Genomic DNA, 11,216 nt, shown 5'->3' with positions numbered 1-11,216 from the left:
CTTCCAGAAACACTCTGATACACACACTCAGATGTTTAATCCTCTATGTGTTCCTCCCATGGCCCAGCCAAGTTGACACATAAAAATAATCATCGTACCTCTGAAGGCTGGAAACAAAGTAAAGATGTCTGTTTATACTATTCCCATTAGACATTGTGCTGGAAGTTGTAACCAGAACAATGACAAGAAAAATAAAAGATATGCAAATGGGAAAGGAAGAAACAAACCATCTCTATTCATGTATGACCTGATTGCTACATAGAAAGTCAGTAGTGAAAAAAACAAAAACCCAAACTAAGAAAGGAATAAAGGAATGTCTCCGTAAACAAGATCACACACAAAACTCAATTTTATATCTGTATTACAGGTGATGAACAATTATTGAGAACTGAAATTTTTTAAATCTCATTTGCACTAATCTTTTTTAAAAGAGAAATACTTCTGTATAACTGAAAACTACAAGATTCTGATGAAACAAATGAAACAGTAATGGTCACAGCATGCATATAAATTAGAATATTCAAGTTGTCCTACAGACTTAATACAATGCAATAAAAATCTCAGAAGCATTTTTGTCACAGACAGCTGACTCTGGGATTTATGTGGAAAGACAAAGGAATTTAAACAGTCAAAATAATTTTGGGGAGGAAAAAAGAGTAAATTTGGGCAAATCAGACTATCTAATTCTCTCAGTCAGCATTGCCAATGCTATAATCAAAAAGAGCTGGACACATGACTTAGAGGAAAGAAAATTTATCTGCTCACAGTTTCTTGGGAGATTCTGGGTTCAGTCCATGGGAGGCCGGGGTCTATGGATCTCAGGGCATCGTGGCTTGAAGCAGAAAGAAAGAGAGCACGCTGGCTCTGCACATCAGAGAAGCTGAAAGCAGAGAAAAAGCAAGTGAAGGAGAGAATCTGATAGAATCTTCAAGGCCACACACCCCCAGGGACACCCCCTTGGCAACCAAGCCCGGCTTCTAATAATACTACCTTGTTTCCATGAGTGCTGGGGGGCATTCTAAGTCCAAACCATGACACCAGCTGTAAGCTTTAGTGTAAGCCATCAGGACTGTGTGATAATGATGCCAAGCCAGACACCCAGATAAGCCGAATAGAATAGAGAATCCAGAAATGTCGCTAGCTGTAGTTTTGGGTTTTTTTTTTTTTTTTTTGGTTTTTTGGTTTTGTTTTGTTTTGTTTTGTTTTTGGTGCTACTGGGGTTTCTAGAAGCCCTTCTACCTCCGGGCTACACTCCCAGACCTATTTTTATATTTTTATTTGGAAACAGGGTCTCCTAAGCCAGCGCGCGTGGCTGGCTTCGAACCAGTGTGATCCTCCTGTCTCTGCCTCCCAAGCGCGGGGATGACAAGCGTGCGCCACCACGCCCGGCATAGCTGTAGCTTTTGAGAAAGATACAGTGGAAGATCAATAGTTCAATTGTCATTGCAACAAATACTGTTGGAACAGTTGGACATCCCCTTGCAAAAGAAAAACAGAAACAAAATCTTAACCTATCATTTTCTCTTTATACAAAAAGAACTCAAAATAGCATATGTAAATGTAAAATTATAAGGCATTTAAAGAAGTACTTGAGGAAAACATATTTAGGCCCTTTGTAGTTCATGGATGTCTCCAAATACGGCCCATTAAAAAAAAAGATCAAATGGGCTTGATCAAAAATTCAAAATTTTACTCTGCAAAAGACACTGGTTTTTTAAATTTATTTTTTATTTATTTATTATTTTTTTTGTGTGTGTGGTACTGGGGGATGGAACCCAGAGGCTTTCTACCTCCAGGCTATACTCCCAGACCCATTTTATATTTTATTTGGAAACAGGGTCTCACTAAGTTGCTTAGAGCCTCACTAAGTAGCTGAGGCTGGCTTCGAACCTGCACGATCCTCCTGTCTCAGCCTCCCAAGCGCGGGGATTACAAGCGTGCGCCACCACGCCCGGCTCCAAAAGACACTGTTAAGACAATGAAAAGACCAGATGCAGGCTGGAGAAAATACTTTAAAATATATAGCTAACAAAGGACTTACACTCAGAATATATGAAGAACTCTCCAAACTCCACAGTAAGATTATAAACAGAATTTTGAAATGAGCAGAACAAGAAAAGACAACTTAACACAGGAAATAGATGGATGACAAATAGGCACATGAAAATATCTTCAGCATCATTAAGAAATTAAATTAAACCACATGCATTTCTAATACACAGCTATTAAAGCGGTTTAAAAATACTGACAAGGCCAAGTGCCGAAACGGATTCCCAGAAAGTGGAATTCTGATGAATTCCTAGTGGGAGTGTAAAGTGATACATACACCTGGAAAACAACTGTCATTTCTCATAGCATCGAGCACATTTACTGTGTGGTCTGGAAATACCAATCCAGTGTATTTTGCCTAGAGAAATGAAAATGAACATTCAAATGGAAATCTGTTTACATGACCGTTAATATCGGCTCCATTTGTGAAATGGCCCAGTTGCCTTCTCGCGGGTGATTGGATAGAAATTGCGGCACCTCCATATCGTAGGATGTCACTCAGCAGTTAAAAAGGCATGGTATGCTGAAATATACAACTTAAATGTGTCTCAAAGTCATCGCGTTAATTTAATTAAAAAAAAACACACAATCTCAAAGGTTACCTTCCATATTGTTCCATTTATATGACAGTCAAGAAAAAGCAAAACTCTAGAGATGGAGAAGAGATAGGTGTCCGCCAGGGTTTAGAGGTAGAAGAGTAAATAGCATGGGGGGGGGTTTACAGAATAAAAAATTTGTCATCCTGATTGTGATGTTAGTTCCATGAATCCATAAACTTAGCATGGGGCCACTATATCCAATTTATTGGAAAAATAAAATGTAAATACCTTGCCTTAGTCCTTGTCCCTTGTCTATAAAAAATATATATATCTGAGGCAGGCAGGCTTTTTTGTAAACAAAGGGTTCTGTGCTCATGGTTGTGGAAGTCCAAGATTGAGGGACTGCATCTGGTGATGGTCTCTTTGCAGGCAGAGTCCTGAGAAGGTGCAGGGCATCACACAGCAAGAGACAGGATGCATGTGTGTATGTGATGTGTGTATATGTGTCTTCTAGCTTCTCTCCTTCCTCTTATAAAGCCACCAGGATCCAATCATCAGGGGTCCCCACTAATGACCTTAACTGACCCTAATCCCCTTCCCAAAGCCCTACCTATAACAATAGTCAGATCTAGTTTTCACCTTGCTAATAACCTCATGATAGGGATTAAATTTCAACACATGAGCCCTTGGGTGACACACTGGAACCCTATCCAACCATAGCACACCTTCTTGCACACACTGCTTTTTCAAAGGGCTGAAAAATAACAGACAAGGCATAAGAAAATAAATTATGGATGCACAAGTTTCTTCATCCCATAAAACTCTCCCGTGCTCTCCTCACCTCCACCCTGCCGATCACCTATCTCTTCTCCATCCCTAGAATTTTGCTTCTTCCTGAATCTCATATAAATGGAGCAGGCACGGCAAGGTCTACATAGCCGTTAGCATCACTGTGTCATCGTTGCATCAGTGCACACTGGGTGCGGGCAGCAAGTGGGAACTTGACTCTTTCATCAGTGACAAGAAGCTGCAATTGAGGGAATGTAGCTACAGAAAAATATCTAAGGAGCCTCGCTTTATCCTGGGCTTGATTCAGATGACACGATTCTGAATTGCAAGCGGATGTTTTAATGAGATGAAACTTCCAGGACCCTTGAGAAGAGATGAGTGGAAATCAGGGAATCACGTGACTTCTTAGCGATCAGAGGTCAGACCGTGGTGGTCAGCCTCTGAGGTGGCCATATCATGACACCCATATTCTATTCCACAGCCTCTTGTGTAGTCAGTCTTCCCTGACATCATAGCAACATTGACAATGCAACCAACACTGTAGAAATGATAGTGTGCCGCTCTGAAACCGGGTTATAAAAGCCGTGGCTTCCACCTTGGCCGCTATCTTGCTTGCTAGCAGAAGCCAGTTTTTATTCCCCTGAGCAGCGTGTGGAGAGGCCAACATGGCAAGGAACTGAAGCCTCCAGCCAAGAGCCATGTTTGTGATCAGGGAAGTGAGATTCCAAATGCTCAGATGACACATTCTCAGCTGACACCTTAATTGAGTCCTAACATCTAACTCACTCACTTCGGGATCCCTGGACATTGAAACTGTGAGACCAGGCGTGCTTGTTATTTTCAGCAGCTAAGTTTAGGCCCTTTGTAGCTCAGTGAGACCCTGTTTCAAAATAAAGAATGAGTCGGGCATGGTGGCACACGCTTGTAATCCCCGCGCTTGGGAGGCGGAGACAGGAGGATCGCGCAGGTTCGAAGCCAGCTGTGCTGGCTTAAGAGACCCTGTTTTTAAATAAAAATATAAAATAGGTCTGGAAGTGTAGCCCAAAGGTAGAAAGGTTCCATCCCCAATACCACAAAAAATATAATAATAATAATAATAATAATAATAATAATAATAATAATAATTAAAAAAGAATGAAAAATAGGGCTGGGGGTATAGCTTGGAGATAGAATGTCCCTGGGTTCCATTCCAGTACACCACACACACACACAAAAAAAAAAAAAAAAAAAAAACTAAGGTTACGGTCACTCATTACACAAAAACAGATAATGCAAACACCCCCAAACACCCCCATTTACAGTCCAAAATCAGCTTTTCGAGAGCATCTCTGAAACCAAGGGGAGCAGTCAGTGCCAGAGGAAGCTGAGTGAGTAATGAATTAGCTGAGAATGGATAAGGAAGCGTGTAGGGATACACTCAGAGCTAGGCTCCCGGGGAATTGTGGATAAAGATCCATCTGCCCAAAGAAGCTTGACACATATCTATATAAATCAGGAGCCAGAGATTCAGAACTATCCTACAGAGCAAAATGGTCAGATGGAAGGTACCATCAGTAGTTAAAGGTAAATAAAAAGATACCAATTCCAGTTCTCTAGCTCAAGGCTAATTTAAGACAGCAATAAATTTTTGTGACTGGGATCTTCATCACTGTCAGATCAGGAACAGAATTCAATTTAATCTAACAAATATCTCGTGGCCACTGCTGCAGAAGAACGGACGGAGGCCCTAAGACACAAACTGGGCATTTAATCACCACTGGCTGCCCTCACTGATAATGAAAGCCGGTGCCTGGGAACGTACGCTAGATTGTTAGAGTCCGATTGAAAAGACAGAACAGGAAGACCACAGAAAGTGGGTGAAGTAGGAATTCAGAGGGAGATCTCAGGGAGGAAAGAGAGGGGAGCGAGAAAGAGAGACAGAGGTGGGAAGGTTCCCTCCTTGAAGATGCAGCGACAGGAAACCCGTCAAGATCTTTAAAATAGTGTTTAGCGGTGCCTCCCGTGTTTCCCAGCGAGAGGAGTAAGGGCTACCGCGAGTCATCACCACCAGCATCATCACCATCACAATCACCATCCTCATCACCCAAGGTGAGTATCCGCCTCTGTGAATACTAAATGGCGTTCATGGCTTAATGTATTCCCTCCTCGCAATAAGCCTAAGAGATGGCTGCTAGTGTTTTCCCCATTTAAAAATCACCAAAGCAGAGAAGGTAAGTCAATTGTCTCAAGTCACAAAGCTGCTGTGTGTCCGTGCTGGGACTCAGATTCAGCCGTCCTCCCCCCAACCTATGTGGACCACTGGCCCTTGACCCCTTGGCCATCAAGGCATGAGCTCATGCTTTTACCAGAAAAGGGCAAAAGTAAAAGTAAAATGGGAATCAAAAGTCCTGGATCTGTTTTTTTTTTTTTTTTTTTTTTTTTTCCGGTACTGGGGATGGAACCTACAGGCGTTCTACCTCCAAGCTACACCACCCCCAGCCCTGTTTTTATTCTTTATTTTGAAACGGTCTCACTGATTTGTGAAGAGCCTCACTAAGTAGCTGAGGCTGGCCATGAACCACGATCCTCCTGTTTCAGCCTCCCGAATGCTGGGATTACAAGCATGCCCCACCATGCCCGGCTTTTTTTTTTTTTTTTTAACTCAGGAATCCAGAGTCAGATAAGGATGAAGTTTCCATTTTAAAATGCCTCTGAGGTCAGCCGTGCATAGTTGATGCCTCTCTTCCTGGCATCCCAGGGTACAGCCCCATTCTAGAGCCCAATAAGAATCTCTTAGAGTGGACCCTTTGCTTGGACCATGCAGGATGCCTGCCAGTCACACCTCGTCAGAACCCCAGGCTCAACACGCTGCTCCAGACCACAGATTTCAGACAACTTAAAAATAAAAGAACCCTAGCCAGGCATGGTGGCACACGCTTGTAATCCCAGTACTTGGGAGGCTGAGACAGGAAGATCACAGTTTCGCGGCCAGCCTCAGCTACTTAGTAAGACCCTCCGCAACTTCCTGAGACCCTGTTTTAAAATAAAGAATAAAAAAAGAGGGCTGGGGGTGTAGCTCAGAGGTAGAAGGCCCCCTGGGTTCCATCCCTAGTACCTTTACTTTTCAACTCAGTCCTGTGCAGAATATCTGGAACAAATAATATTTTGACAATACATATAATAAGACTCGTACTAAAGCGACATTTATACCCATATGTATCAACTGGTACTGAGAGAAAACTGAAATTTATTATTGCTAGTAATAAACTAAGTACAATATACTAGAGTTAAACTCAAAATTAAATAATAATTCTTTGTCTTGTCCTTTTAGATTTTAGGTGATGGCAATGAGAAAATAATAAAACCATCTCTTACGCTGATTTACACAATTGCTCTACTAACCCTAAGGAATAGAACGGCGGTATCTCTTTCATAATCTCTTCTATGCCTCAAAAATACCATTGAGTACATCTTTACCTCCATATTTTCCCATTCGTCATTTCTGGCTTCCCTTCTTGGCTCAAGGGTCAGGAAATCTTTTAGGATGTGTGATTCATACAAAAATCTGTCCGTAACGCAGCCCTACTGTTCTGACTCCTAAGCAACCACTGGCGGGGCACAGTAGACCACACCTGCAATCCCAGTACTTAAGAGGCTGAGACAGAAAGATCACAGGTTCACCTCTAGCTTCAGCAATGGAGTGAGGCTCTTCACAACTTAGTGAGGCCCTGTTTCAAAATAAAAAATAAAATATAGGACCGGGGGTGTAGCTCAGAGGTAGAATGTCTCTGGGTTCAACCTCCAATACCAACCCTCCACCCAAAACAAAATAAAACAAACAAAGACATGGACAAAACATGGATGTATTCCCATTATACCTTACTTATAAACATCAAAATGTGTATTTCACATAACGTTTATATACCAGGAGATATTATCTTTTTGAGGTTTTTTCCTTAACTTTTTTTTTTTTTTGCATTATCAGGGTTGGGAGCCAGAGACATTCTGCCTCCAAGCTACACCCCAGCCTTATTTTTTAATTCCATATTTTGAAACAGGGTCTCACCGAGTTGCAGAGGTCTCACTAAGTAGCTGAGGCTGTCCGCGAACCTGCGATCCTCCTGTCTCAGCCTCCCGAGTGCTGGGATTGCAAGGGTGCCCACCGCGCCTGGTTTGAATTTGCTGCCAAAATGATCACATCTTCTATATGGGGCAGGTACTTTGTCTAATTTACGCTGCATCCACGGCTGAAAACATGCCTAGCACAAAAAGGGTAAATGGTTATTTGCTGAATGAATACAAGTTAAGTTTGGACTTCTCCAGTTCCTTTTATCGTTTACTATAAACATGATTTATGAAGTGAAGACACTTTTTAAAGACGTAAGTAAATTAACAAACCAGGGGAAACTCCTCGGCCCTATTTCCTGATTTATGTTTCAAAACATGTGATCGCTCTTCCTAATGCCGTCCTTATGATTCACTTGCTTTTGAACCCGCACTCGCCATTATCCCCGAGTACAGGAGCTTATAAATTAGACCCGTTTTCCACGGATAGCAGTGCTGACGATGTTTGAATATCCATTTAATAGCAACGAGTGCTGGCATTTTCTCAATGCGGTTTCTCTTGTAATTCTGACAGCTTTATGAATGCTCCAGTAACTTTCAACTAAATCATTACAGAGTTTCAATTTCCATCTTTAAGCCCTGCAGATAGATCCGTAACCATATTATGCTAATAAATAACTGCATCTCAGGTGGATGGTGGAAAATGATCTAAACAAATGTGCGAGGTAATAATGCAGGTATTTAAGCCTGAGCCGCCCCCATTCACTTATCTCCCCTTCAGTGATCAAAGGCATATTAGCCAATTAAAAACAAAATGGGTAAATGGTTCTGACATGATTTCATTCTTGCTGTTTACTCTAGAAAGGAGAACATTTCCCGTGAGTCAGCGCTCAGCCTGCAGTTTCCCCTACCACCATCGTCAATGCTAAGGGAGGGAGGGAGGAACACGTGGCCAGCTGTTTTTCAGCTAGTGGAAGAGAACAGGTGCTCTCTGCAGGTATTGTTTAGGGAGCCAACTGTACCGTTACGGCCCTGGCTAATATCTCCATTAATATTTTTCTTTTAAAAGGTGCTCTGAGCCGGGCGTGGTGGCGCACTTGTCATCCCAGTACTTGGGAGGTGAGACAGGAGGATTGCAGACTCAAGGCCAGCCTCAGCAAGTTAGTGAGGCTCTGTTTCAAAATAAAGAAAAAAAAATATGGCCAGGGGTGTAGCTGGGAGGCAGAATGCCCCCGAGTTCAATCCCCAGTAATAACAACAAAAAAGTTGCTCTGACCTTCAAAGAGTACTCTAAATACGGACATGTATATTATGTACTGAGTTGTTTTTTCATTTATTTTAGGAATACTTGTTTTAAAACATACCTTAAAAAAATTCTACGAGCCGGGCGTGGTGGTGCAGGCTTGTCATCCCAGCATTCGGGAGGCTGAGACAGGAGGATCACGGTTTGTGGACAGCCTCAGCTACTTAGTGAGGCCATCTGCAACTCAGTGAGACCTGGTTTCAAAATAAAGAATAAAAAATAGGCAGGGGGTGTAGCTCGGAGGTCGAATGCCCCTGGGTTCCATCCCCAGAACCACAAAAAAAAAAAAAAAAAAAAAATTCTACGAAACCAGTATTTCAGAGTTTCAAATATCCAACTGGATCACTTCAAAGTTTTCTATTTTTTTAATGGTACTGGAGATGGAAACCAGGGGCATTCTACCTCTGAGGTACATCCCTGGCCCTGTTTTTTATTTTTTATTTTGAGACAGGATCTCACTGAGTTGCAAAGGGTCTAAGTAGTGGAGATGGCAAATCGCGGTCCTCTTGTCTCAGCCTCCCAAATGCTGGGATTACAAGAGTGTGTGCCACCATACCAGACTTCAAAGTTTTTCTTTCTTTTTCTCTCTCTTTCTTTCTTTCTTTTTCTTTTTCTTTCTTTTTTTTTTTTTTTTTGTATACTCCAAGGTATACAACCCCCACCCAGCCCCGTCAAAGTTTTCTATTTTTAAGAGAGAAAAAAAAACACCCTGCCATGTGCAGTGACTCACACACCCAGTACTTGGGAGGCTGAGACAGGAGTATCATAGGTTTGAGGCCAGCTTTAACAACTTAGGCCCTTAGCAACCTAGCAAGATGCTGTGTTAAAATGAAAAATAAAAAGGAGGTAGGGGTGACGTTTAGAGGTTGAATGCTCTTAGCTTTGATTCCCCCGGTACAAAATAAAAAAGAAAAAGAGAGGAATGGAGGGAGAATGTGAGAAAAGACAAAAAAAAAAAAAAAAAAAAAACCCTCAAAGTCTATTCTGAATGACAAAGCCCATCTGGGGCTGCTTTCTCAGGGAGCAGCCCCCGCTGCCTACCACCAGCTGGTCAAAATCCAGAGCCAAAGATTCGCTCCAGGGGCACGTCCTTGTCCTTGAGCCAGCAGAGGACGCAGCTTCTTCCGGGTCCTGAGCTGAAAAGATGTATGTGTGTCCTGATCCCTGGAACCTCTGACCTCATTCAGAAAAAAGAGGGTGTTGTAGATGAAATTAATCTAAGTATCTCCAAGACCGTGTGCAGTGACTCACGCACTCAGTACTTGGGAGGCTGAGACAGGAGGACTGTAGGTTGGGTCCTACAGGCAGTGACAGGTGTCTTTCTTAGAGAAGATGGCAAATCGCGGTCCTCTTGTCTCAGCCTCCCAAATGCTGGGATTACAAGAGTGTGTGCCACCATACCAGACTTCAAAGTTTTTCTTTCTTTCTCTCTTTCTTTCTTTCTTTCTTTCTTTTTCTTTTTCTGGAACCCAGAGATTTCAGACAGAGACTGGCAGAGGTGCCATGAAAATACAGATGCAGAGATTAAGGTCAGACAGCCATAAACTCTGGAGCAGCAGAAACTTCGAGAGGCCGGGAAGGATTCTCCCCTAGAGACTTCAGAGACTTCAGACCTGAAGATCCCTTGATTTTGAGCTTTGTTCTCAAAACCTTAGAGAAAATAGCTGGCCATGGTGGCACACGCCTGTAATCTCAGTACTTGGGAAGCTGAGACAGGAGGGTCTCAGGTTCGAGGCCAGACTCAGCAACTTTTAATGAGACACTCAGCAACTTAGCCAGACTCTGTTTCAAAATTTAAAAAGGTTAAGGGTATAGCTCTTAAGTAAAATTCCTCTGGATTTAATACCCAGTACAAAAAAAAATTCTGTTTTCTTTGCGGTAATATTACATCAGCCCTAGGAAACTAATGCAATCAGACTCAGAGTTCACTCCTGGCTTGTAGAGAGTCAAGGATTTGATTCTCATGGATTTATTAGGATCTTTTTTGTTTTGACAAATAACTTCCAGCTCCCACCACCACCGCCTGACCCTGTCAAAAAGGAAAAAGCCAAATCTATTCTTGTATCTACTTGAATAATACTAGCACATGATATTACCAAGAAAACAACGTTAACAAGTGTTGGCAATTCGCAGCTGATGATTAAGTTGGTTTATTATCCTCTTAGTCCTGGGCGGTCTTCCTCGTTCTTTTATTTCAAATCAAAAAAGACAATATTGTCATAATATTTCTAGTTACTCTGATGAATCCATAACTCTGAGACAGAAGGAAGATCTTAGTGACAAATTAAAAGGAATACAGAAAGCCAATGCAGGCCTGGCCCTGGCCGTAAGCATTTGAGTTCCCATAAATATATTTATGAAACACGGTGATCTCCAACTTTGTCTATATGTCTTATCACCACGCAGCTCAATGAAACGAAAAACGGCTCCATAAAGAAAGCAATGTGGTTTCCACCCTTCGTACAGTGAGTAATTAAAATCCCTTTCCCAAG

Source organism: Muscardinus avellanarius, assembly GCF_963383645.1.
Source record: "Muscardinus avellanarius genome assembly, chromosome: 12".
Lineage (NCBI taxonomy): Eukaryota > Metazoa > Chordata > Mammalia > Rodentia > Gliridae > Muscardinus > Muscardinus avellanarius.
This window is presented reverse-complemented; position numbering follows the sequence as displayed.